This window comes from Euprymna scolopes, chromosome 5 (genome assembly GCF_053919585.1).
Source record: "Euprymna scolopes isolate OS-2025 chromosome 5, ASM5391958v1, whole genome shotgun sequence".
NCBI classification, from domain to species: Eukaryota; Metazoa; Mollusca; class Cephalopoda; order Sepiida; family Sepiolidae; genus Euprymna; species Euprymna scolopes.
Window position 1 is genome coordinate 64038852 of NC_136486.1, and position 23032 is coordinate 64061883.

General features: G+C 32.4%; 2 non-coding genes and 1 pseudogene across 2 annotated transcripts; all 3 read right to left on the reverse strand.

Annotated features, from left to right (window-relative positions):
• Nucleotides 1–1625: 1625 nt before the first annotated feature.
• On the reverse strand, nucleotides 1626–1707 carry Trnas-uga (transfer RNA serine (anticodon UGA)). Its single transcript has one exon. It is a non-coding gene; the product is annotated as a tRNA-Ser (tRNA).
• A 71-nt stretch (nucleotides 1708–1778) lies between these two features.
• Nucleotides 1779–1860, reverse strand: Trnas-uga (transfer RNA serine (anticodon UGA)). The gene has a single exon. It is a non-coding gene; the product is annotated as a tRNA-Ser (tRNA).
• A 4619-nt stretch (nucleotides 1861–6479) lies between these two features.
• On the reverse strand, nucleotides 6480–6598 carry LOC145277153 (5S ribosomal RNA; annotated as a pseudogene).
• Nucleotides 6599–23032: the final 16434 nt, after the last annotated feature.

Genomic DNA, 23032 nt, shown 5'->3' on the forward strand with positions numbered 1-23032 from the left:
GCTCCCCAAAAGGGCCACTCTGGTTAATAACAAAAATAAAAATTGTATCAGTAATGAAGGATTTCTCCTCCTTCACCAAGACCAAAAAAAAGAGGGGATTTAAGTCACTGGAATGCTGAAACTGATACTACACTCAGAAATTCATGTTTAACACGTTACAGATTAGGCAACCATTGCTTAATGTTTTTATGTATTACTTTCGAAAAGCTGCTGAAACAGTTTATGATTTAAACATTACTTTATTTCAAGTATATTTTAAGCAGTGGATTACGGGATATGAAGTCAGTCCTGGAAATTACTCAAACCGTTTACTATTTAAACATGACTTTTTTTTCGTGTATATTTTCAATTGTAGGGTGGGGGATATTAAATCAGCCCTTAAAATGGGTGAAACCATTTACGGATTACACATTACTTTATTTAATGTATATTTTTAACATTGGGGTGGGAAATATGAAGTGGTTCCGGAAATGGCTGCAACCATTTACGTTTTGGTCATTACTTTATTTAATGTATATTTTTAACAGTAGGATGGGAGATAAGAAGTCGGTCCCGGAAATGGCTGAAAAAGTTTACGATTTATACATTACTTTATTTCATGTATATTTCCAACAGAGGGCTAGGGATTATAAGTCAATTCCAGAAATGACTGAAGCAGTTTACTATTTAGACATTACATTATTTCATGTATATTTTTAGCAGTGGGTTTGGGATATAAAGTCGGTCCCGGAAATGACTGAAACAGTTTACTATTTAAACATTACATTATTTCATGTATATTTTTAGCAGTGGATTAGGGATATAAATCAGTCCCGGAAATGTCTGAAACAGTTTACGATTAAAATATTGCTTTATTTAATGTATATTTTCAACAGTGGGGTGGTGGACATAAAGTCAGTCCCGGAATTGAATGATATAGGTGGAAAACATATAGCATGAAAATACCCAGCGTCGCCCGGGACCGAATAAGATAGGTGAACAATATATATTAGGAGAATATGCGGCGTTACCCGGGATTGGATAAGCTAGGTAAAACATATATACTATGAGAATACCCAGAATTGATTGATTTATTTGTAATAAAATAACCAGCCCAGGCAATATATCAAATTTATTGTTTAAGTAAGGGGGAGCGACATAGTAGGTTAAAGTTATGAAAAGTATTGTTGAAATAAGTAACATATCCAAGAATTATGAAAAATGATGAAATGTGAGTTACTTGATTGGGGTGTTTGTGATGATATATAGTTAACCCAGACAGTATATCAAATCTATCTATATAATACTAAAACTATCGTTCTTGCTTGTTTGCTTGTTTGCTTGCGCACTATCCTCCTCCTACTACTACTACTATGCCTTATCTGCTTGCTACTACTAGTACTTCTCCTCTTTACAACTACTACTACGCCTCCTCTTCCTCCTCTTACTACCATGATTGCTTTATTATCTCCTACACAGTGTATAAAAAATGATCCGCTACGAACAGGATTCGGGCCTGTGCAAACATTGCCCATTGGATTTCAATTCCAACGCCTTAACCACTCGGCCATCCCTGCTTCTTCTCCAAATCACAGAAAATATTACATGATTGTTTTGTTATTTTCTACAAAGTTTTACACACTATCCACTAAGAACAGGATTCAAACCTGTGCGGGCATAACCCATTGAATTTCAAGTCCAACGCCTTAACCACTCGGCCATCGCAGCTACTCCTCGAAATCACAGAAAGTATTACACGATTGTTTTATTATCTTCTACAAAGTGTATAGAAAGTGATCCGCTACGAACAGGATTCGAACCTGGGCGGGCATTTCCCATTGGATTTCAAGTCCAACGCCTTAACAACTCAGCCATCGCAACTTCTCGAAATCACAGAAAGTATTACATTATTGTTTTATTATCTTCTACAAAGAGTATAAAAAATGATCCGCTACGAAAAGGTTCTAACCTGTGCGCGCATTGGATTTCAAGTCAAACGCGTTAACCACTCGGCCATCGCAGCTTCTCCTCCGAATCACAGGAAATATTGCATGATCGTTTTATTATCTTCTATGCATTGTATAAAAAATGATCCGCTACGAACAGGATTCGAACTGGTGCGGATATTGCTCATTGATTTCAAGTCCAACGCCTTAACCACTCGGTCATCGCAGCTTCTCCTCCAAGTAACAGAAAAAATTACATGATTGCTTTATTATCTCCTACAAAGTGTTTAAACAATATCCGCTACGAACAGGATCTGAACCTGTGCGGGCACTGCACATTGAATTTCAAGTCCAACGCGTTAACCACCCGGCCATCGGAGCTTCTCCTCCGAATCACAGGAAATATTACATGATTGTTTTATTATCTTCTACACAGTGTATAAAAAATGATCCGCTACGAACAGGATTCGAACCTGTGCGGGTATTGCCCATCTATCTCTCTATATAATACCAAAACTCTGTCGTTCTTGGTTGTTTGCTTGTTTGCTTGCGCACTATCCTCCGCCTCCTGCTATTACTACTATGACTCCTCTTCTTGCTACTACTATTACTTCTCCTCTTTACAACTACTACTACGCCTGTTCATCCTCCTCTTACTACTACTACTACTACTACGCCTCCTCTTCCTTATCCTACTATTACTACTACTGGTTGACATGCATTTTCCCTACTACTACTTAACTACTTCTCCTACTACTAATACTACTACTACTTATGAAGAAAAAGAAAATTGAAATAATGTATTTGCCCTCAGATCATACCTAGACGCAAAGTTACAAGACCACAAGTGGCTGATAAAAATCTAAGCTGTGATATAGGACCACTTATAATTCAATGGCCGTAAGTTTTTTTGTTTATTTTTGCAAAAAATAAACAATTATAAACAGAATGACTCATAGAAATCTATCTATATTCTTTTTTTCATTTTAATATACTTTCATAGAAATGTTTCTGTTATGTCACAAGAAAACTATTTTCTTTAAGTCACAAGTGTCATGGTCATCCCATAGCTAATATAACATACTGACCCCTTAGGGGGTGTTTTGCAACTATTCTGTATTACAACTATACTGTCGCAATTTTCTCACAAATAAATCAACTTTGACCTGTTGACAACGTATTTTTTTACTGTGTACGTTTTCAGCGGCCTAATTTTTTTTGCGTTTTAAATAATCCAAATAAACAATTGCTAATACTTTCTGCATTTTTTTACATCGTTCATTTCCGTATTACGTTTAAGTTATTTTAACGCAATTTTCTTACAAATAAATCTACTATTTTACAATGTATTGTTTTACTGTGTACGTTTTCAGCGACCCCAACAATCCATAAATGGCATTTTTCACTCCAGATTTTTTTTTAAAATATGCTTTTTGAGTATATGCCTGGAATCAAGTTAAAAATAATATATCGATAGCTTTAGCCATATAAGAAATATTTGATTTTATAACTTTGTTAAACAAAAACATTTTATATATATATATATATATATATATATATATATATATATATATATATATATATATATATAATGGGCCAACAATCAGCAGTCGTATCAATCACGTTTATTGGATTTATTAAATGTTGCTATAATTTCTTAACACTGAGTGACCCAACGGGTTACGGGTTGTCTAGTATATTATATAAGTAAGATGGAGAGGCATAATGTGGGGTTTAATTATAAAAATTATTGTCGAAATTAGTAGCATATCCAGGATTATTAACAAAGATTAAACGTGAGTTAATTGACTGTGTGTTTATACTAAAATAATCAGCGCAGGAAATATATTAAAGTAATTATGTTAGTAAGAGAGAGCGATAAAGGTGGTTTTAATTATGAAAAATAATTGTCGAAATTAGTAACATATCCAAGAATTATGAAAAATGATAATATGTTATTTAATGCATTAGTGTGTTTGCAATGAAATAATCAGACCAGACAATATATCAAAGCTATCATTTTAGTAAGTGGGGCGATGATGTGGGTTACAATGATTAAAAATGATTGTCGACATTAGTAACATATCCAAGAATTATGAAAAATTACGAAATGTAAGTGAATTGATTGGTGTGTTTGAAATAAAATACTCATCCCAGATAATACATCAAAGTTATTATTTCAATAGTGGGGGGGTTGGTAATGTGGGTTAAAATATTAAAAATAATTGTGGAAATGAGTAACATGTCCAAGAATTAAGAAAAATGATGAAGTGTGAGTTAATTGATAGTTGTGTTTTTTATGAAATAATCAGCTCAGACAATATATCAAAGATTTTTTTTAGTATGAGAGGGCAACGAGAATTGTTTAAATTATAAAAAATTATTGTCGAAATTCGTAACATATCAAAGAATTACGAAAAATAACAAAATGTCATTGAATTGATTGGTGTGTTTATAAAAAAATAATAAGCCTAGACAATATATCAAAGTTATTATATAAGTAAAGGGGGAGGAGATAAGGAGGGTTTAAATTATGCAAAATTATTGTCGAAATTAGTAACATATCCAAGAATTACGAAAAAATGATGAAATATTAGTTAATTGATTGGTGTGTTTGTAAGGAAATAATCAGCCTAGACAATATATCAAAGTTATTATTTAGTAAACCGTTAAAATGTGTGTTAATATGATGAAAAACTATTGTCGAAATGAGTAACATACATAAGAATTATGAAAAATGATTAAATGTGATTTCATGCATTAGTGTGTTTGTCATAAAATAATAAGCCCAGACAATATTTCCAAGTCATTATTTTATTAAGGAGGGGGCGATAATGTTGGTATAAATTATGAAAAATGAATGTCGAAATTAGTAACATGCCCAAGAATTATGAAAAAGGATGAAATGGAGGTTGATTGATTAGTGTGTTTGTAATGAAATAATCAGCCCACCAAATGTATCAAAGTTATTATTTTAGTAAGGTTGGCCGGCAAAGTTGGTTTAAATTATAAAAAATATTGTTGAAATTAGTAACATATCAAAGAATTACGAAAAATGATGAAATGTGACTTGATGTGTGTGTTTGTAATGAAATAATCAGCCTAGACAATATGTCAAAGTTATTATTTTAGTAAGATGTGCGAGATAGTGAGTTTAAATGATGAAAAATAATTGTACAAATTAGCACCATATTCAAGAATTATTAAAGATGATGAAATATGAGTTAATTTATAGATGTGTGTTTTTATACAAGAATCAGCCAATACAATATATCAAATTTTAGTAAAGGGAGGGGCGATAATGTGGGTTGAAATTATGAAAAAATATTGTCGAACATAGTAACATATTCAATAATTATGAAAAATGATAAAATGCATGTTAATTGACCGGTGTGTTTGTAATGAAATAATCAGCCCAGGAAATATATCAAAGTTATTATTTTAATAAGGGGGCAGTACAGTTTTAATTAAAAAAAACTAAAATAATATGAGTGTGCCTTCATTCATGCTGAACAGAACGCTCACATCATGTCCAGCAACAATATATTACATATGAACATGCTGCTGTGGGATTTCTACAGGTCCCGCTAGTTATTATTATTATTATTATTATTATTATTATTATTATTATTATTATTATTGTTGTTGTTGTTGTTGTTGTCACGTATATTTCCTTTCTTTCTGTGACATATTCGTTTTAGTTGCACGTATTAGTTTCGTTTTTCTGTCACTTTGATCTTTACCGTATGGTGTTCGAGACAGGAGAATCTACACTTTGGCAGATTTTTCTCTGCTTGTAAATTATTGACATCTGGTCTCCTTTCTTGAATGTGTGTTTCCACACCCATATTTGCTGCATTTACTTATAATGTGGTGTTCAGTTCGATCTTGTTGTCCACAAGATTTACATATACTCTTTTCCTGTATTTTCGCGGTTTTAAAAGAATTTTGTTAGTGCTGATCGCGATGTTCTGTGCAGATGTCAGTAGATGTTATGTTTCTTTGTTAAAGTATTATTTCTTGTAACGAAATCCAGTTTTTTTTCGGATTCGTTTCTCTTGTCATTTTTTTAAATTGTCCGGAAGGGATGCTTTTCGTACTTTCTTATCTGTTTGCTTTTGTTTCCCCCCTCTCTCTCTCTCTCTCTCTCTTTCTATCTTATTTTTCTTGATAGTGTTGCTCCCTGCGATGATTGATCTTTCTGTTTTCCGCTTTTCGCTCTTAACTGGTTTCTTAAATTATCAGCTATCCTCTCCATTTCACCTCTTTCTACTTAAACCAGATCAGTATCATCTCGCGGGTGTTATTCATTACGCATTTTCAGCAGTTTCTTTTCCTTTTGATCAAGTTGAATACGTTCTTCTTTGTGTATGTGTGTGTGTTTGTGCAGTTAGCACCAACCCTATTCAGGGTTTAACCGCCTCTCTCCAAAGGAGGAAGTTTCATGGGAGCATAAAATTCACAAGCGGTCCCCAGTCGCATGTATATCTCCGTTAGGGGAGATGACGACGTTAGGTTTTTGCAACTTTTTGCAGGGAGGTGTCGACGTCCTCCTACATACAACATCTGGACTTCCCAAATTGGTCACCCATTTTAGTAATGACCAGGCTCAACGTTGCTTAACTTCGGTGATCTGACGGGAACCGGTGTGTCAACGTGATTATGCCGTATGTTTTTTTTGGGGGGCCCAGCATATTGAATGATCTAGAGTAGCTTATTAGCAATGGTGGTTAAGTGTTTATTATTATTATTATTATTATTATTATTATTATTATTATTATTATTATTGGCTCACATGGAGCTTTCACACAAGTCAACAAACGATCTGATTGGAAACCCGTGGTGTTCTCTGGAGGCTGAGTGACAACAAGTCTCCTCAGACGTCCGGTTTTCTCCACCTCCTTCGATAGTATTTGTAAATGAATTTGCATCATCGCAACATCCTCTTACTATTGATTTCTCACCGGCAGTTGCCATTGGTTTATACTGGAATTTAAGTGGCACTAAGCCTCCCCAAAGTCCCAGTTCTCTTTGTGCTTGTCCAACCGAGGTCTGGCTGGCGCTCTCTCCTCGATCTTTCAGTCCTTCCTGACCCTTCTCAGCTCTTTGGTGTCACTTTTATTGGGAAGGGTGGTGGTGAAACTATGGGGGGGGATGCATGATGGGGGTGTAGAAGTTGTAGATATGCAGCTTCGGTGTTCTTCATTCCCTGTAACGCTTCTTCGTTATATTGTCTTGTGTTATTCTCTGCATTCAAGGGGTCTCCTTAATATTTCAGCCGTTTTCATTATCGTTAGGCATTTTTTTGCAGCTATTCCTCTGATTCAAATTTCTGCCATTCTTTTTTCCAGGTGTTTGAGGATTGTTCCTTGTGCTCCTACTATTATCGGTACTATTTTGATTTTCTTCATCATCCAAATCCCTTTTAACTCTCTGGCTATTTCTGTGGATTTGTTTCGTTTATCTTTTTCTTTCATACTCACCCTGTGGTCAGCTGGGACAGCAAAGTCTACGATTTGATAGGATTTCTCTTTTTTGTAAATTATTACGACATCTGGTCTTCTTGCTTGGATGGATATTATTATTATTATTATTATTTTAGTAGTAGTAGTAGTAGTAGTAGTAGTAGTAGTAGTGTGCCAACTTAACTTTTGTGTCTTAGCCTTATTGAAGGCGAGGCGCTGGTTATATTGGAGAGAAAAGTGCCTTTACCCACTTTGTCCACTACAGTAATTAGCTTGGATACTTTAGCTTTTAGATCTAAGATTCTCCCCATTATCAATTGCAAGAATTATTCCCAACCTCTGATTGCCATAGTTAATGATGCTACCTGAAAGTTCTTCGTTCAAATGTTTTAGCTTAACGTTTACAGGAGATATGAATTGGAACAAATATTGCAACGCATGGCAAAATGGCTGCGAAAGTGAGCTCTCTCTACCGTGCTTGAAAGTTATTTACATCTGAGAGTCATTTCGTTGTATTTCAACAACGCCACCATACGCCTATGCATGTTGTATTATTGCCACATTAAAGCTGGTGCATTAACTAATCTTTTAATTCTAGACATGAGTAAGAAAAAAGATTAGTGGATTCCGCACTGTCTACCAAACTTCAACTTCAGTCATATCGACGAAACTTTGCAATCTTGTGCCTATTTTACAACTATTTTAACAAAAGATCACACAATCCACTCAAACTCTTGTACTCTTTCGACGTACATACCCCTTAATAAACCGACAAGCAGAAAAATACCACCCTCACACTGCAGAGAGTCCTAGATTGTGGAAGGCCTTCTACTCTAATATTTTCTTCCCTCAAATAAGGAAGTCTCTCCTGGATCTCTTCTTCATTGACTGTACTGACATGCAGAAGTGCATGTGTGATGTAAACAGACATCTTTCTGTTCAACGTCTTACATGGTATCCTTGGAAATGTTGTCCCAAATAGTAGCGCTTTATATTCCAGTGTACTGTTCATTTGGGGGGGGGGATGAGAAAGCAATAAAAAGATGAATGGTATACATTTTTATAATAATACGTATTTGTTATATTCATTCTAAAGTGCTGTTTTGATTAACCATAAAAATAGAAATGCATACTATGATTTATAAGTATGTTAGGATCTCTCCTGTTGGATTGATTAAATATAGTGCAGATTTATTAGGATTATCTCACCCACTTGTTTTATGTGATTGTGTCTAGAAGACATGGCTAACTCATGATAATAATGAACAGATCGTTGCTACTCTTAATAATATATAAAAAGAGATGTAAAGAATTATGTATAATATATTTGACAAACTTCAGTGGGTGATCAGTCACAGATCTTTATTACAATTACTTTGATTTGAACATTATAAAGCATTAAGCCATTATTTACATACAGAATGATATAACAATAAGCTACATGCCATACAAAACGTATATTTCTCCAAGCTATAAATAGTACTTTTAGAGTAAGTTTTATTCATGACAAATGTTTAAATCCGTTTAGCCAACATACCAAATAAAACAATATAATCACGATTCTTGTCCTATAATCTTCTCTTCTCTTCTCTATATAAATAAAATGAACTCATTTTTTCCCGTCGGATTTTGACCTTAATAGGATTAAAAATCAAGATATTTCATGCAAATATAATATGCACAAACGGCAGAACAATATCTGAGGTGTGTTATAGGCTTATTATTTCTCAAATTCCTCGATAATCTTAGATTTCTATACTTTTTCTGCTGAGAAGTCACGGCCAAAATCGGTTAAGATCAATGGAAGTGGTAAAATATTTTCTCTCTAATAAATTCCTCCCCCCCCTGCCACCACTTAACACCGTTTGGGGATCGTTCACAAGGAACAGTTGAGAAGAGAACACCGGTTTGGCTTCGTAGTTCTTTCATGTAAAGTTATTTAAAATCACTAAACTAAGCTGCAGTGCTCTGTGGCGTAGTGGTTAGCGTGCTGGACAATTCACATTATATTTTCACGTTCGCGCCGACCTACCGTAGTCGTTTTTTTTTGTTTTTTTTCTAAACAACTGGAATGGACTTTTCTTGGTGGCCGAACTGTTAACTTGCAGATGTTTTTTTTTATTATTTCACACTTTATTTTCCTACTTTTACTCATGACTCCGGGTTTGATCCTTCCTACTTACCTACCATAACATTTTTTAAAACTTCCCCCCCGTCCCGGAAACAAACACTCGGGCAACGCCGGGTACCCCCGCTAGTGTCTAAATAATGAAAATCAAATGTGTTAGATAACAGTTTTACTGGAACTATGTTATTTACGTTACTCGTAATTTAGTGAAAACATCTAAAAGCAAGAAACTAAAATCTTCTTACATTCTGGACCAACTAAAAGGAACTGAATCGTTGTTTCCGCTTGTGAAAGCTGACGAAATGTCCTTTTCGCATTCGATTCAAGTCTCACAAATCGATAATCTTATCTTCTATAAAAAAGAATCCGGGTCTTTTATAAATACAACATATGTATTATAGAGGTCAATGTAATATTAACCCGCCAGCCATAAGGAAAATGTGTTCGATTATCTGGACCTTTATTTGTCTGCTCAACCATGAAATTATTAGCAAATTCAGAACCATCTGTAGCAACATCAGCTTTCCCAGTTTTCTTTTTTATATCCATTTACTACTTAAGTAACGTGGAGACAGACGGCTATGCTCAGAATAGAAATACGAATATGTGAAAAATGCAGTCTGTATTATTGGACACTTAAGAAGAAAATATGATTCTCAAAACAAACATTTATTATATAAACTTGTTGAGTTACACAGAGTAGAAATAACGTCTCATTGCTTCGATGAAGCTCACCACAGTCAAATAATAATGTCTTAATCATGTTATTGCTTAATCATGTTATTGCTTAATCTATGTCGAAAATAATCTATAGATACAAACACGTTTAACGTAAACACGCTATATGATGCATTTTAAAAAGTAAGTCTTCAAAGACAATCGTTATAAAAGACTATAAAAACGATACTGATGAAAGTATACGCGAGAATATGAATATTATATATATATATATATATATATATATATATTCTGAAAAAAAAACATATATATATATATTCGATTTACGAATTTATTGCTTGACAAAGAAATATATAGAAAGGGTTATTTTAATTTCCTTAATCCATGGATTTTCAACAATGGCTTATATTTTCTGCCGACCCGGATTTGTAACCCCGAATGACACTGGACTCCTTCCGATAATGGACTACCCAGGTTTTATCAACTTCTCTTTTCGTATATTTTTCTCCATATAATTATCCACAACCACTCAAAAACTATGTTCAATAATTGTGCTGAAAAGCAAAATAACGTCCATTCTCAGCTGAGCATTTTGCTAACTGCATTTAATTTCCTCTGATGATATGAGCCATTGTTGAAAATCCATGGATTAAGGGAATTAAAATAACCCTTTCTATATATTCCTCTGTCAAGCAATAAATTCTTAAATCGAATATATGGCTCTATATGTTTTTTTTTTCAGAATTTAAAATTAAACCACGAAACTTATATATTGCTCTATTCTTAAATATTGAGCTTTTCCTTTTTGGCTAGGATCTCCTTGGAAGTATTACTTCTGAATTCTATCAGAAATCAGAATCTTATCTCGCTTATATATATATATATATATATATATATAATTTAAAGGAGATTAGAATAATAGTCTAAAGAGCTAAGTGTATTTTAATGTAATAGTGAAATTACTAGTTTAATTAAAATACAGGAAATGCTCGTTGTAATTTAGATATATAATAAGCTCGATAGTTAAATGTCCTAGAGCTAATTCAATATTAAGTAATGTGATTTATAATTTAAAAGTTTTAAAATTTTTAAAATTTAAAAATCAAAATTTAATTAAATTAAAAATCAGTTTCATAAGAAGGAACAACAACAAAGTCAATTATCTGTACGATCGTTTCGGAAATCCGTGCTTTTTATTTGTGGTATACATGAAGTCACGTAGAATAATTATACATAGTTTTTTTGGTAAGCACGGTCTCCTCATCAGCAAATTTAGGAGGATTTCTATTGAATTGAAAAGACACCAAAAATAAACCTAGCATTAAAAGTAAGGCAGATGAATCTTTTGGTTTTTCTTTTTTTGAAATCAGGAACTGTATTTAAAGTAGTCATTTAGATGTTTGCTATAGCTTTTTATTTTATTGAATGTGCTAAAATAAAATAAAAAGCTATAGCAAACATCTAAATGACTACTTTAAATACAGTTCCTGATTTCAAAAAAAGAAAAACCAAAAGATTCATCTGCCTTACTTTTAATGCTAGGTTTATTTTTGGTGTCTTTTCAATTCAATAGAAATCCTCCTAAATTTGCTGATGAGGAGACCGTGCTTACCAAAAAAACTATGTATAATTATTCTACGTGACTTCATGTATACCACAAATAAAAAGCACGGATTTCCGAAACGATCGTACAGATAATTGACTTTGTTGTTGTTCCTTCTTATGAAACTGATTTTTAATTTAATTAAATTTTGATTTTTAAATTTTAAAAATTTTAAAACTTTTAAATTATAAATCACATTACTTAATATATATATATATATATATATATATATATATATATATATATATATCCGCAACCTTTTTGAAAATACAGTCATCAATAAGGTCAGCAGGATAATCATTATTGATGAATATGTCCCTGATCTTATCGAGTTCGGCGTCTAATCTGTTAGGCGAACAAATCAAATGAGGGCTCTATGTACCAAAGTAATAATTAGGCCGACCTTACGTGATTTTGGTACAAAAGACAACCAGTTCACGTATAGGCCAGTAAATGTCGGCTTTCTATAAATTGTAGTGAGAAAGCCCCCCCCCCATTCATCGTTCAACAAGAACATCCAAGAAAGGAAGCGAATTGTCCTTCTCGCTTTCCATAGTGAACTAAATGATATAATAATCATATATATATATATATATATATATATATATATATTATGTATATTCATTATATATAATATATATGTATATATATATATATATATATATATATATATATATATATTATACACCATTTAATATTATAATACTTATATAGGAACTCTCTTCCGATTGCCTCATTTCCAGCTGACTACAATCTGATTGTCTTCACACGTAAACAAGTTCTTGATGAACCCTCCTCCTAAGTAAGCCAATTTACAAAATTCACACTGCTTATGTTTATTACGCTATAATCACATTGATTAATGTGTACCCATTAACCCTTATCCTCGAGTGGCCTCTGAGCCTTGATATGTGGTTATTCATGTGTAAAAAAAATCTTAAAATCCATAGAAATGCATAATATATAGAATTTATCCATCTGTGATTAAAATACGATATGTGTAAATAAGAAAATGTACGGACCACACATATTTTGATTTACTTCGAAAATTCATTACAATTTCATTGAGTTTAAAACGAACAATTTAAACCGTTAAAAATATGAAATCTCTATTCATCTATATTATTCGTACTGTTGTAACTACAAATGCGCTTGGAGATTCCCAAGTTTCATACAACATATATTGAGCATTACTAACTGGCTTAAAATCGTTCCAATAAATGTCTATTCAGCCCGAACGATACTATGAAATTGTAATGTCCTCCACTTTTATCATTACTACTATTTTTGTACATTGGTTTATTCAACATTTCCTAAATTATGGCATATATTCTAAACGATCGTGTTTAATAATGAATCATATGGATTGCTTTGTTTCTATAAAATCCTACACTTATTGATGTTGTTGTTGTTGTTGTTAGTTGTAGTAGTAGCAGTGGAAGTAGTATTTATAATTTTACTAGACTATCCGTGACCTGTTGGGTCAGTATGCTATATTAGCTATGGAATTCATGTATGAGCGAGACTCTTGTGACGTTAAGAAAATAGTTTGTTTTTTTTTGGCAAAACAGAAACATTTCTATGAAAGTATATTAAAATGAAAAAAAGAATAATGATAGATTTCTATGAGTCGTTCTGTTTATTATAATTGATTATTTTTGAAAAACAATTTACAGTTACTGAATTTGTATTTTTTTACATCATTCATTTCTGTATTGCGTTTCAGTTATTTTAAACCCCACTCTTCCCATGTTAAATAATAATTTCGAAATAATACCGTTAATATTTCAGCGGCCCAATTGTTCTTTTGTTTTTTGTTTTTACGCGTTTAAATTATCCATATAAACAATTGTTAATACTGTCTGCTTTTTTTACGTCGTTCATTTCTGTATTACGTTTAAGTTATTTTAAACCCCACTCTTCCCATGTTAAATAATAATTTTGAAATAATAACGTTGATATTTCAGTGCGAAGGTCATGCGCGCATGCGCAACCGGATGTCGTAAACCGGAAAGTCGGTTACATACATCGTTACAAGGTCATTTGAGTTTTATAATTATATAGATTGTATTCATTTTCATATATACTATTATTCTCATCGTTATTAGTTATATTACGATTTTTGTTATTATGTATAGTACGGATGTTTTTTATTATGCATATCAGTGTTTTTATTATTTTATTCTAGAGTAGTACTATTACGCTTTATTATTATTAACTGAGTTCATATAGAAATAAATTTGTATTATTTTGATTCTAATTTATATACGTAATATTTTTGTTTTCATATATACGTATGTTTACTTTACGGCCACGCTTTATAAAGAGTCTATTAAGTATCTAAATTTTCACCAAAACATTACATAATATAAGAGTTTAAAAGAATTAACAGAGAAATATATTTGATATGCAGAGTTTTGTCGTTTTAATCCCATCTAGTATTTTGTGAACTTGTCTGCGATTTATATATATGTATATCATAACTTTTACCCACTGGTATTCGTAATATCATATATGTTAAGCAACAATGAAAATAATTATAAGTAATAGGTAACTATTGTATGTTAAATATGTTTAGCCTGTTGAGGATAGATATTGCCGCTACATGCTATCTGTTGCAATTAACGTAATCTGAATACAAAATAATAAGGTGCGTGGCTCAGAGGAATAAACGCCTTAATGTAATTTTACGTAACATTTTGCACAATTTTCTACCCGGAGATTTCTTCTAACACTAGGTTTACTTTGTCTGAATAAACATTTATAATAAGCACTGCACTTTGGAATTAAACCATCACCGATGCTATATGTTGCTAAGTATAAAAAGATAATCATACTATGCTTAATTTTAGATAACATTCGTTATTAGTATTACAGTATAACCATGGGATACGGCATTAAACATTCTTAACAAGAACCAGTACAGTATATTATACACATGTATGAATAACATTATAAATAACACCGTAATGCGGACAAATACCGTAAGCAGGTGACGTAAAAACATCGTATTCTACATCGTCCTGCGAAAACCATATTCTAGGGCCACTGTATCCCGGTGCTTACAGTATTCTGTTTATTCGACGATTGTTTAAACTGGAGCTTCGCATTTCGACGGGCGTAACATTTGGTCTTCTTAAGATACGTCTTCTCCTACAAGGGAGAATTTACGTTGAACTCAGTAATCTATACAGAATAGATGTACTCCCGAGTTACACATCAACTTATTAAGATGGATCGTATGAAGAGAAGTTTAGTGTTATGAAAACAAACACCTACGTCAGAATAGTAGTCCTACATAACAAAAACAATACAAATTTTAGAAATTCTTAAACCAAGTATATGAAAATGCTTTTACATTAAAACAAAAAAAATGGGTTTTTGATTTTAATGTAAAATCATATTCATATACTAAAATATGTAGAGCTATAAGAGCAATGGATTAAACTGTTGTGTGTTAATTTAGCTTATTGACGACGTTCTGCAAGATGAAAATTCAATTCGTTTTATCTACGATATAAGGAAACATAAGAATACATATTACTTACAAATTCACCAGAAAAATAGAAAACTATTAACTATTTAATAACACTTCTAGCAAAACAATATTTTCCTTTGCTTTAGACAGAAATTCTGCGTAGATTCCCGCGTTTTATATAACTTAATGGCTTTAAAAACTCACAAAAATCCAAGTGGGAAGTTACATCGGACGAAACGTTATAAAAATAGAAACCAGGATAAGAAAAGTAGTTCTAATACTTTAAATAATGCCAACCATACCATTATTTATGTAATGCAAAATAAGAAATATTGGCGGATATCCATCAACGTCTGCAAATAGAAGATTTAACAGCAATCACGTAATCACTGAGAAAATAAATCCGATGTTCAAGCTGTAATATGTGATGTCTACGACTTCTCCCTATTTGGATGAAGTAAATAATATAAAACCATTTTTGCTATTGAATATTACTGCGATTCCGGTATTTGCTCTTTGTATGTGAGAAAGTTGGGATTACGTAGACAAATAGGATAGGAATAAAAAATGTCTTTGGAGAAATATTTTCATCGTGCTATTGTAAACAGTGCCACTCCCATCTGGTGCCAATGTGTGTATGTGCTCATGTGTTCTTCGCTTTTGTCCTGCAAGTCCGACAGTGAATACTGATCTGAAAAAAAAATCAAAGAACATATTGATTTCCACGAGATACTCAACGTCATATTATTTGCGAGACGTTCGTTCCGGTTTTCTGTGTCCGGTGGAATTTAGTCGAGAAGGATTACCCTTTGGCAATATGTGATGAAAGTATGAAATATTTTCAATGTGCATCAGGTTTTCTGATAAGAAAGAAAGATAAATAGACGTAAAGTTATGTATTTATAATGATGCTTACTTCTATTCTGCGTTACTAAGAGAGTTATTTTTTTAAATTGAAATTCAACAAAAGTTTTGCTCGTAAACATGTGAAGTCGAGTAAACTATAATACCATTTTAACCATATACGACCAGTTTGTGTTCTCATGATATATAAGTTATTAACTTTTAAATTTGAATGACACAAAAATACAAATATTTTTTTTTATTCAGAAATATAATCTGAGATATTTGTTTTTGACATTTATATTCAACTTTACGTTCGATCAGCTAAGAAATTGTGGATTATAACCCCATCAACGGTATAGGTTTAATTCGAAATTTAACACGTTTTATTTCTTATTAATTTAATTTAATTATTTCTAAGTGTACCTATATATATATATATATATATATATATATATATATATATATATGTGTGTGTGTGTGTGTGTGTGTGTGTGTGTGTGTATTGCCATATATGTTTTTATCATTTATTACATCTTATCATTTACTTGTTTACTTGCATTTACTCGCGTTTATTGTTGTATTCCGGTTTCTTTTCCGACTACCTTTGTCTGATTTCAGCGTTTAGTGTCGGCCATTACCTGTATCGACCTCTATTGGACGACTCTGAAATGAAATTGTATGTCTTAAATCGTGAGCACTGGTCGTCATTGACGTTTTTAGGCTGTTATTTGCGTTGGTTATTGTCGCTCGCTATCCATCATGACCAGTGTCGAGCCTTATTAACTTTTTGAAAAATAAATTGCCTGTTTTCAACATCCGTAGTAATCATCCAGTGTATAGTAATTTCATCTAGTCGTGGCCGCTGTTAAATCAGTGGCTGATAGTGACGAATATAGTCGGGCAGTGGTGGATTGCGGCGGGTTGTGCCTGACAATAACTAGCACTGATATTCCGGGTCAATTTCTGCTGTTTTTAAGCGTAATATTTTGTTTTAAAAAACTTACACTTTTTAGGCGATAACTGCTGTTCGATCTGCTTAATTTCCTAGCTTGCGCTGTTGTTTGCGTCAATTATTGACGCATACTAGCAGTTGGACCCAAAGTTGCCCTGTATTTAATAATGATCATGGAATAATAAACACGTTGATATTTATATTGTCATCGGAATTGGTGAAATCGACCATTTTAAATAAAATCGATTGATTGTCAGTTCTAGTTGGGGACTCATCCGGTAATCGGAAGAAGCTTCATATGATTCACTGTAATTACTTAGTTCACAATACAATGTGGTCGACATAATTTTTTATAAAATTATCTTTATATGTAACTAGTCTGGTTGTCCGGTGTTGTCCGGGTGTTTGGAGATGTGTGTTGAGCAAAAAAAGAAAGTGGAAGTAGACAAGCAGGATCGAACCAATAAAGCTAAGGAGGAAAACAACGTGAAAAAAAGCTATGCCTTTGACGTTGCGCCCATCGCCAAACTGGAAGTGGCGAAGTTTTACATTTAGGCTAGTCAATCGAAAAGAGGGGATGACTTTCGAAAATATCGGCGAAAAAACGACTCCTCCTTGTAAAATGTTCCCAGTTTAGGGTGAATGAATTAATGTTTTTGGCCATTTTTTCGAGATTTGTCGTCCGAAGGGCTGAACTTTAAAACAGTACTGATCTCGTGAAAATACGTCGCCTCTGTCAAAAGTCTTAGGCGACGGACAAACATACATACATACATAGATACATTTAAACAGACAGGTGAGATTTGTATTATAAACTAGCCTGGGTGCCCGACGTTGCGCGTGTGCTTGGAAGTGTGTGTTGAGAGAAAAAAAGTGGTAATAGGTAGACAGGCTCGAACCCTTACCGCGAAGGAGGAAAAAACGTGATAAAAAAGTGGGATTTTGCTGTTGTGCCCACGGCCAAACCGGGAGTGGTGAAAGTTTAAATTTAGGCTAGTCAATCGAAAAGAGGGGATAATTCTCGAAAATATCGGCGAAAAAAGTGACCTCTCCTGTTGAAATGTGCCCAGTTGAGGATGAAGGAATTAATGGTTTAGGCCATTTGTCGATATTTCTCGTCCTGTAGGTCGAGATTCAAAACTAACGAAAGTTTTGGGCATGCATACATACATACATACATACATACATGCATACATGCATACATGCATGCATGCATGCATGCATACATACATACATGCATGCATGCATACATACATACATACATACGTACATGCATGCATGCATGCATACATACATACATACATACATACATACATAAATGTAAACAGACAGGTGAGATTTATATTATAGAAGATGGCTTTCATTACAGTTTACATTGCAAAAGTAAAGTATCGTGGTTCAATGGTGCTCTAAACAGAAAAATTCATTTTGAACACGCCCTTGTCATATAAAAGAATCTAATGTTGATTTTATATGAGTGGCCTTTCTGCGTGTGCTGTTATAATGACTTTAATTAATTTTTTTAATGTAACAGTCAAATATCATGGTTCATTGCGCTTTAAACAGTGACACACATATCTAACGCCCCCCTATAATACCTAAGAACCTACTGTTATGGTAATTCTCTATGCCGGTATTTTTGCTTTTGTTTAAATATATCTGTTCAAATGCACTTGTGATGATAGGCTATATGAGTCATTAACTTCACACAAAATCCCCATGCTCCTACCTTCGATAGAATTCTTTCTATTATCGATTATCGAGGCTTATCTAAGGTATTGCGACACAAACTTCATGTATCTTGCAGTGTTTCTTAGATAAGTTTTATTTGTGTGAAAGTTCGTACAAATTGACCTGGACGTTTCAGGGTTCACAGGGAACAAACTCTCTCAAACAAACTCACACACAGAAAATTATTTTTTATAATTCTAGAAATATGTTAAAAAACTTCGAATTAGGAATAAGAAGTCCAGGATAAGAAATGTTTGGTTGGTTAAATAAATTGTAATCGACACGCTGGGTAGGTGAGAAACCCGTAGAAGCAATTTCCACCTTTGTACTTTATTCCGGAACGGACTACGTGCGTTATATAGTTATTATTATTATTATTATTATTATTATTATTATTATTATTATTATTATTATTATTATTATTATTATTATTAGACGAAAGTACCACTTGTGCGCGTATGTTACGTGAGTTCTTATTAGTAAAGGCATGAGTCTTAGTGAGAGTTATTGTCTTATTACATATGATGTTGTATCTTAGAGAGATTGTTTAAGAGGAATGTGAAAGACTCAGAGAGAGAGAGAGAGATTGTTGTATGTTGTTGTAAGAGACTTAGAGAGATTGTTCATGTTATGATTCTTATATATTAAATGTTCATTCCTTAGATGTGTAGAAGAAGAAAGCTATTAGCATGATGAGATAGTGTTCACTGTTCGGACATTATGTAGACATGCTGATGTTGATTCACATTGTGGATATGAGATGGGTATGTCACGACATTTTACAACACAGACATATAATAACAAACAATTTACCTTTTTGTAGGAATCACAAACACAAGACGACGTTCTACAAAAATACAGTTGAGTTTATTCTTCACACGACCGGCCGTGATTTCCATCATCAAGAATTCAAAGCTTCACATTTTAGTTTCAAAGTGATCGTCTCGCTTCTAGACGTTCAGATTACAAACTACAAACTCTCTCTGAGATTCTCACTGACTGTCTCTCTGACCGTCTTCTTTTGCTCTCTAAAGTTTTTCTCTATCCCTAGAACTTTCTATTTTCCGTGACGTCATACACATGTTAAAACATGTGCCTTTTTTTTCACGTGTTCTGGACATGCGTGTCCAAAACTTTTTCTATTTCTACAAAAGGAATTTTAACCTATACTCAGTAACCTATTTTTCCAATATGTTAAAAACATTATCTTATAAGCTGCATTCTTTCTATTTAAAATTTCATAACAAACTTGACAGCTCACATTCTTTTCTTGAAATATTTTATCTCTATTCTAAACAAACGTTTGTTTTACATTTTTAAATTCTCACACGTAATCTATTTCTAAACCTGAATTACGAGGTTCGAATTTCGTATATTGCTATTAAATTTTCATTATAACTAATCTCTCTATGTTTATACTTACATGAAAAGGGGACAGCCCTTATCATGTAACACGTGTACATAATTTGAACCAAAAAATTTTTATGACATCAAAACTAAAACTGCATATGTGTCCAAAATTATGTATTGAAAATACATAGAAGGATTAATTCAGTCAGTATTTAAGTAAATTCTTTGCGTGACGAATTAAAGGCATAGATATGGGTAAAAAGTTGAAATAGAATCAGGCAAGTACGAATAGGAAATGCTTAATTTTTAAAGCAATTAAGTCATACTGCTAATTTCTGTTGTCTTTTCATGTAGTTTAAGGAAAGTAGATTTGCGTAGGTCCAAAATATGTAGAAGCACTTATCGCTTTTTTACTGGGTAATGAAATACTAAAAGTAATGTAATTTTTGAATGTAAAACACAGTATTTTGATAATAAAGCAAATATTGCAAATTGTCTATGCCAACTCCTTTCGGGCGGAGAACATAGTGACTTACTTTGTCTTTTCGTTTTATTTCTGTCGCTGTTTTCATATGGTGGTTAATGTGTGTAACTTACGCGGGTTAGTTTCCGCATTCGTAATATTCATTTAAAAAAGTCCTTTCGAACTGTTCCTAGTGATGCCGCAAATTTTTATATTATATTAAAGTTAAGGCTCCATGTTCATAATACTTCTCTAAAAATGTTCACGTATTTGTTTTCGTCTGTATAATATTCACACTGTGGTCTGCTTAGAAAGTTAAATCTAATATTTGGAAGTCTCATACTTGTTAATTATTTCGAGCTTTAGGTGTTTTTATTTAATGGTTTTATCTGTTTACTTCTATTTTGTGATTTTCATTCTATGATTTACCGTCTATTTGTTGCTGCATAATTTCCTTGCATGTTCGAAGTGGAGTTGTCAAGATATTTACAATGTATTCCATTCCTCACAATATAATTTATGCTAATGTAACAGTTATGCAATTAAGATGCATTAACTATTTTACCTGGTTTAGGGTTTCGTTTCTTTGGTCACAGAGTTTAGAGTCACCGTGCATTTTAGCTTGAGTGTGGCTAATTCTAACCGTTTTATGGAGCTGTTAATATAGTTTCTCTTTCACTGGCTATTTATCATTTTTAAGCATGCTCGACTGATTTGGGGGTTCCCTTCTGTTGTCAATTTTTATAATTTGTCCATGTTGGTTTTTCTCTGTTCACTTTTTATTATGTTTGTTTCTGGTTTTATCATTTCTTGTATTGTTCATATTACGGTGCTTCGCGCTGCAGTTAAATTTTTTGTGAATTCCGATTTATGTACAAGTTGTTTCTATTGATTTTTGTACACTATTCCACACCTATACGTCTTCTTCCTACCTTAGATTTCTTTATTATTATTATTATTATTATTATTATTATTATTATTATTATTATTATTATTATCATCATTATTATTATTATTATTATTATTATTATTATTATTATCAGTATTATCATTATTATTATTATTATCATTATTATTGTTACTATTATTATTATTATCATTATTATTGTTACTTTTATTATTATCATTATTATTATCATTATTATTATTATCATTATTATTATCATTATTATTATTACTATTATTATTATCATCATTATTTTTATCATTATTATTATTACTATTATTATTATTATTATTATTATTATTATTATTATTATTTACTCACTAAAAGTACTACCATAGGTCATCAACAAAGATTTCTCTTTGAGAACAACTTGTGGGATTCTCTCGAGTCTGAGTGACAACAAGTCTCCCCAGATTCCCAGCACTTTCTACGTGTCTGATGATCTTAGCAGTTGAATTTGCCTCCTCGAAACAGCCGCTTACAACTCATTTCTCGTTAACAGTGATTAAAAAGCTTGCCCTATCTCTGAATATCCATTATGTAACATTTCAAATGTTTAGACCAGAAACTGTCTGAGTAATTTGGTAGAGACCGAAGCGGTCATTTTTTTTTAATTTGACCCCTATTATTACCCTTAATATTTATTGTTTTGGGCTTAAATCAACTTATTAAGTTAGATCCATTTCCAAAGAACCTATATCTAAAATTTCATGTGTTTAGACATAAAATTGACAAAGAGGTTTGGTAGAGTTCTCAAAAGTCAAATCGTTTTACGTTGACCCCGAACAGCCAAATTTCTGGCCGAAAACGGATTACAAAGATTTTTCCAAATCTTCGTACCCTGTATATCAAATTTCGAGTCTGTAGACTGAGAATTGACAGAGTTATTGTGTAGGGAAATAGGGAAATGTACACAGACAGACAGACAGACAGACAGAGAATCAGACAGCCAGATAAGCAGACAGACAGACACTTTCATTTTGTATATATATATATATATATATATATATATATATATATATATATATATATGGATATATAGATCTATTTAATTTCACTTACAAGTCTCTTCGCTATTTGGAGTCATAATCTCTTGCTATATTCGATACATCCTCGCTGTAGTATCCCAATAAAGCCAAGGACGTAAAGTTTTGATCTCCCACGTGCGAATCTCCCCGATTACTATAAAAATCCTTCTGATGGGTTCTTATATACTTATATAATTATTCCCATTTTGATAAATAATGTTCAACCATTTCGATATAAAGGTCAATTTTTTATTGCAAATATTTTCCATTATGAATTTTTTGTTAATGAAAATATCCTTCACTTTAAAATTATTTGACTTTTTTATTTGTTGCAAACATATTTGGGCTTATCGAAATGTTTATTATAATGTTATCGTAACACTGTTTTCATTGTAACCAACTACTCAAGTTATTCAAATTGATAGGTACTAGTTACGTA